Here is a 7,881-nt window from a genome sequence, read left to right on the forward strand (position 1 = left end):
CTAAACCATTGCAAGCTTGCAACTAGAATACTTTTGAGTCGGGTGCTCCCAGATTTGAGTTTGTGACAAATGATAGCAACAAGGTGTGATTGCAAGAAGTCCCTAAGGCAAGTGTGCCCCTAAATTCCTTATGCAATGTTTGGGCAGTGCTGGATTAGACCTCTCAAACCTTCTTGCATACAAGCTCTGTTTTACCTAAATAAAAAGAATCATGAGCACGAGGCTGCAGAGGCAGGAGCACAGGTCTGCAAGCAGACAGATGTGATAATGGGGATGGCTCCAGATAACACAGACTGCAGGCAGAAAGAAACACCTTTATCTGCACAGCTTAACTGAGCTAAGCAGTTATTTTTCTCCTTCTCCCTCTGTATTTTCTTTCAGCCAGGCCTGTTTCCCGCTCACCAGACATGACGACCTCTGAATGCAGCAACACAGAGAGAGTTCAGTCTCATTAATTTAAAATATGCACAATTTTAAATGCCCTGTCTGTCCCACCTAGCATTTCCTGCCACTTAGGCCTGCTAGGCCATAAGTGGTGTTGTATTAACTCTGTAATCTAACTGGGCTAAACAAACCCAACAGTGACATGCACACTAAGCAAACACAGTGACACAATGGCTACAAACAAGTGGAATCAATAGAGGCAGAAAAGCACAGGTGTGCGTGTGCAGAAAGAGAAAGAACAGACTGTTCCTCTTCCTGAGTTTGGGAATTCTTTGCAGCTTGCTTCCCCTGCTTCCAAACCCAAAAAGGCTTATCATTGCATGTTTGGCCCTCGCACGGACCAGACGCTCACTAATCCCCTTTTATAATTTCAGCCACATTTTTCGAATTCCTCCGGACAAGTTGTGACCAATGAAGTGAAAAGAGGTGGAACCTGCAGTGTATTTGAGCACCAATGACAGGATTCAGGTTGCCTGGTTGGGGTAGGAGAAAGATTAAAAAAAAAGTGGATGGTTAGTGTAATAAAGCTGTTTTTTATTTTGAATTACTCAGTGAATCTCCAAGTGAGCTGGTTTCCATGTGCCGCCAAAAACATAAATAGGTTTCATGTCCAAGTAATCTCTCCTCCCTTCACTTCCCCAGTCCCCTCCCTGCCTGTGAACCATACTGTGATGTCACTGCTCACAGGAAGTGCCTTTTAAAGGTAGTCATTAGAGGAAAAAAACTAAGTCAGGGTGTAAGACAAGCCGCCGCAGTCAGAGGCAGTCCCGATGAGAAGTTGAGATGGCAGCTCTTGTGTCAGAGAGGATATACCCTTCTCAGGAAAAAAAAAATTGTCTGTCTTTTCTTTGGTTTCTTTGCTTCATGACTCATACTTGGTGTTTGTCAGACGAGCTCTTCTCAAAGAAGTAACACCTTTGGCTCATTTCCTGTCAGCTGGTGTGAAAATACAAAGAAAGTGCCCTTCATGGGTCACAGTCCAGTATATGCAAGGCTATGAAACTGTATTCCTGTCTTTATGCTGATCACTCTCAATCCTTCAAACAAAAGAGCGGAGGTCAGTCACACATAGAGCACAAAAAAACATAGTATTTTTGTAAATGATTTATTCTCTGTGGAGATCAGACCATTGATCTTCTCTGCTTGCTGAGGTAATCAGATTACGTGTATATTCAGTCTGCTTCCAAAGTTCACCCTGATATTCACACAGGAGCAAAATGTTTGGTGTTACAGTGAGGTGACGCACTACACTGTAAATCCTGCTAAAGTTCACTTGATGGAGCACAGGTGAGGGCAAAAAGCTGTTCCCAGATTCTGTGTATACAGATTAAATCAGAACACTCACGTCATATTTTCAAGCACATTATGCTGCAGGGTTTTGTACAGTTTGTATTTGTTTGCAGACTTATCAATGAAGCTGCCTTACAGTTGCATAACAACAATTATAGTGGTGAAGATTTTTTACAGGTAAGCTTGAATGAAAAAGAACGTTTTGTTTTCCCTTCTGTCTGCCTATCTGTCATTTGAATCTTTGCACAAAATGCTTGATGAGTCTCTACAGCAGGGTGTCAAAGACTGCATTCAATGAGTGTTTCTTGAAATTAAACAATAATGAATATCTTTTCATAAAAATGTAATTTGCAAATGTAAAAACAGCTTTGATTTTATTGATAAAATGAATTTCAAGCACACAACTGTTGTCTTGAAAGTTTTATTTATCTGCTCCTTCAGAGCGTAGAGACCTCGTAAAAACCTCCACAGTCTTCCTTATCGCCGCTCTTGGGGGTTCAGCCAAAGGAAAGTGAATGGTGCTCCTGGATTGGTTGCCTTGCAACAGCAGACAATAACAGTAGCATTGTGCCTCGGTATTTCAGCTTTGCACATTGTGTTTTCATTTGAATATTTAAGATGTATGCCACAAAAAAGCTGTACAACCAATAAGTAGAGAAATAACCTGGAGGATACTGAACCACAAATAGTTCAGAATGGTTAACTTTAACTAATATTTTGGTTTTAAAAGCCTGAAGTCATAGGTTTTGGTCATTTAATGTCTTCTTGTTGTAAAGATATTCACAAAATCAATTGAGATGTGCTCCATTTCTACTAAAACGCAAGAACAACTCCTGGAGATTAAAGCTGGAAGGTTCTTTGTCGGTCCTGCCATCATGATCCAATATGGCCACAATGTATAAAAGTTTGAGAAATTAAAACATTAACCTTACATTTTGTGTCCCACAAATAGTATGTAAATATTTCTGTGAACACATTGTTTTGGTGTTTGACTGCGTAAAAAACTGTTTGCTGTTTTTCCTATCAGGGGTCTCAAACTCCAGTCCTTGAGGGCCGCTGTCCTGCAGTTTTTAGATGTGCCACAGGTACAAAACGCTGCAATGAAATGGCTTAATTACCTCCTCCTTGTGTAGATCAGTTCTCCCAGCCTTGCTAATGACCTAATTATTCTATTCAGGTGTGATGCAGCAGAGGCACATCTAAAAGTTGCAGGACAGCGGCCCTCGAGGCCTGGAGTTTGAGACCCCTGCGATTTGCAAGACATAATTCAGAGATACAACTTCCAAGGTAAATATAAGGCCCTGTTATTTGTTCCATGTTCAAAAGCAAATGTTATGTCAGGCTAAGCAGCTGCTAACCATAAAATTATATCAAATCTATGATCACCACAGGTTTTGTTTGCTTCACTAGATGTGCTGAGAAACATTTACTTTTGACAGTGTAGACATGTAATCTTCATAATTAAATGTCACACATATACTGCAAACAAACTGTTGCATACCTTTTTATGTGTTTTATCGGTTTCACTAATAAACAAGATAGTATTTGCAACTGTAAGTAAATTATCTTTTGGCATTTTAGCTCCCGAAACTCTAGCATTAATCTACAGTTAAATCAGGCTGTTAGAGATTTTTACGTGCATTTCAAAATATTCTGTGGCATTAAGTGTTGCACTTTAAAGCTGATATACTTGCCTGACATAACACATTTTGATATATGCAGCCTTGTGTAATAAGGAGCGCTCAGACATTTTAGAAAAACCAAACAAGCACTTGAGAAAGGAATGGAAGAACCGAAGAAATTACAAGCGATAAAAAGCTCTAGACTCAGTTGTCCGACTTACAGCATTGCAAAGGTAGGAGTTGTTTTTTCAGGATTTACACATCCTGGACAGAGATTATCTAACCAGGTAGCTACGAACGGCATCTATGTAAAATATGAAAAACCACCCCTCAACAGAAGAAGTGGCCTCAGGTATCACCTCTCTAATACCTACAGTGTGTATGGAGTCTGCCATTACTTTCCCCTCCGGGCAATTTCACAACCATTCACCTTCTGAAACATGTCACCAAAACACCTCACATGTCAGAAGGTAAACAATGCACCTGACAGAACCAAAGCGGCCCATGCTATTGGGTGGTAAACGAGTGAAAAACACGTCACGTCCTGATGATCCTTGCTGGAGTTTCTGAACTTGCAACATCCAATTAGAAACTAAATAGAATTTTGTTCCAAGTTTTTAAGAGCCTAGAATGAACCAGTTATCTTCTATCTTGTTCTTTCCAGTAAGACTTAATCCATACAGCCTCATTTAAAATGTGTATATTTTAATTTTGTATTTAAAGGTTTATCTATACATTTTCCTAAAAGAGTGGCCCAAGAAGTCCTAATTCCTTACTGGTGAGATTGAGCTGGGAATCCAGTTTGTGCAGCTGTGAGCACTAAATTTCAAAATGACACACATTGCGCTCCTCAAGCCCCGGATTTTTTTTTTCAGCCTTTTTTATTCTGGTAGACACACATTTGGCTCCGGTCATGGAAACAAAATATAAAACTCTAGGCAACAGTGTGTCATTTCTCACCACCATATGTAAATAAGGCCGTATTAAAGCACTTCCACATCATAACAATGCCAAACTGCTAAAGTCCCACTGGCTGCTTCAGTCATTAATCACTTCCTGTGTCGACTTCTGGGAAGTCGTGGGATTTTAGAGAAAATCTGATCACGCACAGGTATTTCCTTTTACTGCTTTTCTTTTCGAGAGCTATGTAATCAATAGCAGCAACACGGAGTCATTATTGCATCACTCCTCAGCATTGTTACGTTGAGCAGTTCAAGTGCAGCCAGGAGTTTGCTGTCAGTAATGGGAGGAACAAGCCATCCACCCCCTTATGATGACAGGGTTTGTTTAGTCTCCAGGATCCGAGGATCACTTGACGGAGAGCGGGGGAGTCATTGCTGAGCTCATCCCACGTCTGATCCTGAGTCAGATTCAGTAGAACCGGCTCTAATAATTATAAGCATGGCTTCTAAAAGTCTCCCATTAAAAAAAGAGAAGGAACATACTTCTTTGATTACTTATACCGTCACACATAATCCCTCACGCAGACACGCTCATAAACATTGTATTTGTGCCTGCCTTTTTGGGTGAAGCTGTGAAAACGACAGCTGCGGAGGGCGTCATGCAGCTTGGGTTTTCTTTCCAGCTGCAAAAGGAGATGATAAACGTTTCCAAATACTGTATGTTCTCACAACAGTTTTTTAAAGTTTAAGTCAGGGTGTAAAATTGTTTAAACCAACCCCAATTTTATCATATTTTAGCTATAAAAGACCACAAATTTGCACCACAAATTTGGAACAAACTTCCAGAAAACTGTAAAACAGCTGAAACACTGACTTCTTTTAAATCTCAACTGAAAACCCACCTGTTTAGAATTGTATTTGAAATGTAATCAATCACAAATTTATTGATGGAACTTGACTTAATGATTGATTCTATATTGCATTGTGATTCTGTGTTTGTAATGATGTAAAGCACTTTGAAATGCCTTGCTGCTGAAATGTGCTATACAAATAAAATTTGATTGATTGATTGATTGATAAAAAGCCTTGATTAACAGTGGCCTAGATCATTAATTCTTGTGCGTTTTTGAGGGTTTTTATCATTTTTAATTTGTTCCTGTTTTCAATTAGTCTCTAACATTTCATACAGGATTAACTGTAGATGTCCCATCATGGGGATTTTAGATACCTGATGTCAGAGTTCCTGACTAAACTCCAAAATATATGTCATACTTTTTTACAATTTTTATGTCTTGTGTCGCTATTTCCTCATTTAGTAATTAGCTGACCAAAACAACTGCTGGAATTGACGTCATCTCTTGATTTGCAGGTGTTTTTGTTTTTTTATAACCTTTCAAACTTTAAAGTTGTTCCACATTCACGTAATACCCTTAAAAGTTCACAGTGGTTATGGGGGAGGTAACTGCCTCCCATTAGGGAGTTAAGGGCATCATTTTTTATTTCAGGCCCCCATTCATTTTCAGGGCCTTTCAGTTGATTGAGGTCTGAAAAACATGTGAAGCTCAGGAATCATCTGAAAGTGGCTAATGATACGTCCTTTCAAGTTCGAGCTTTTAGTAACACCAGGAAAAGTCACTCGACATGCCGAAAATCACTTTTTGATGAAGAATCACTAAGTTGGAGACACTGCATTTCCTTGCAGTTGTGACCCTGCAAGGAAATGCAGGTATAGATCATGGATGGATGGGTGGACGTTGGAAACACTGGGCTCCCCGAGCAGTCTGTGTCCAGTTTGTAAAATTAGCAGCGTAGGTTTGCCAGCACTCCTTGCAAAACTGCATCAAACCCAGCATGCATGGTCCACTTTAAAACATCAAACAGGACTTGGACATGTCACACTGTACAAGCGTGACATGCTACGATCTTGACAATAGAAGATGCCTGAGTGTTCGACTTGTTGCTGCTGTAGAATTTCTTCAGATAAATCCGACTCCTACCCCCACGCAACAATAAATACCCACCATGTTTACGATGTTAATTCACTTTTAATTAGAGTCAGATGCTGAAAAGAGGAGGATGAGGAAAAAGGGATGACTGTGGAAGTACTCGTGCCTGGTTAGTGAAAGACGATGTTCAAAGCTGCAGCAGCAGCGACACTGTGCGAGTTTACCAGAAAATGTCTACTACTGATCGATTTTAGTTTGTGGGTTTTAGTCAGGTCAATAGAGAGGTAAATCTGCGGTCAGTGCATCTGTCACACTGGATGACCACAGACCAACTTTTTCATATACAGCCTAATTAGTCTGGATGGCATTTTGACCATAATAACTAAAACAATCTGTTGATTGACTTTGTCTGTTATTAAAATTTGTTTGATCTGTAACTTATGACTATGACAAAAACGGAAAAACAGAAGAACTTTTCAAGACATTGGATTCATTTATTTGTTTCAGTCACTTTAGGGTGTTTTAAGATGTTTTCCTTATCTGACAGAGAAACACACACACTTTGAATGAGTTTATTGAGAGACTCAGGCTAGCAGTCAATTACACTGATTTATTTTAGACAGAGAAACTGTGAGAGAATCAGTCACAGCTTTGCACACGTGGGTTAAATATGCAATCTGGATGTGGAGGAGTGAATGTCTCCTGCAACTGGTGAACAAGGTCTACGAGCTCTTTGGGACAAAGGAGGAGCCGATGGCAACTCCCACTGCTCACTGAGAAGAGCAACAATAATATACCCGGTCATGTCAGAGCCTTAAAAGTTTTCATTAACTGCAGAAAAAGTCACAAAGTTTGTCACCAGAAGCATTTTTGGGAAAGTTCCTGAAGAGCTTTGACTGCTAAATATGGTGACGAAGTAGGAAATTAATTTTTACACCCACATTTGTCACAGTTAGCTCAACCTGGCTTTAAAAATCATCACCAACTTTTATGTGCTCTATTCGAAAACCTGTAGTATTGATCACTCAAGATTTTTTGCTAGCCTGACAAATCTGGGCTTTTTTCTAGCAAGTTTTTTGAATGAAAATGAAAGAAAACAGCAACTAAATTGCAACCAAAATATATTAAAAGTTTAATCAACTTTCCATTTTTGTTAAGACAACTTCGGCCCTGCTGTGCGTCAGTGTTTTCCAACATTTGCAAATATATTAAAGAGAGACTGCATTAGCTGCTGCAGCTTCCTGTCATGTGACCTGCTCTGCACTTGAAGTGAGGCTAAAACTCAGCACTCATCACTCCAGTATAAACAAGTGTAACTTGAACTAAAAGTTTTTTATTGTTATTATTAAATTATTACTGTAATAAAGTATCTGATTTGGTTACTTCCTATTTTATCTGTTAGGTTTTGACTGAAAACTGGTTTCGCCACTGAACTTAGCGGTCCTTTGTACCTGAATGATGACAGAAAAATATTTCAAAGTCAGTGACTGTGTTTGATGTGGCGCTCTGAAAAAGATTTTATTGTCTACCTTGTATGCATCATCTGTTAATAAGACGTCTGTGTGCTGAATAGATTCTGCTTTCTTGCAGGCGAGAAGAGGAGAACCAGCTTAAATGCTTTGAAAGGGAGAGGAAGGAAGATTTTAATAGTTGTTGGTGGGAAACCAAAAGAATAGG

This window comes from Xiphophorus couchianus, chromosome 20 (genome assembly GCF_001444195.1).
Source record: "Xiphophorus couchianus chromosome 20, X_couchianus-1.0, whole genome shotgun sequence".
NCBI classification, from domain to species: domain Eukaryota; kingdom Metazoa; phylum Chordata; class Actinopteri; order Cyprinodontiformes; family Poeciliidae; genus Xiphophorus; species Xiphophorus couchianus.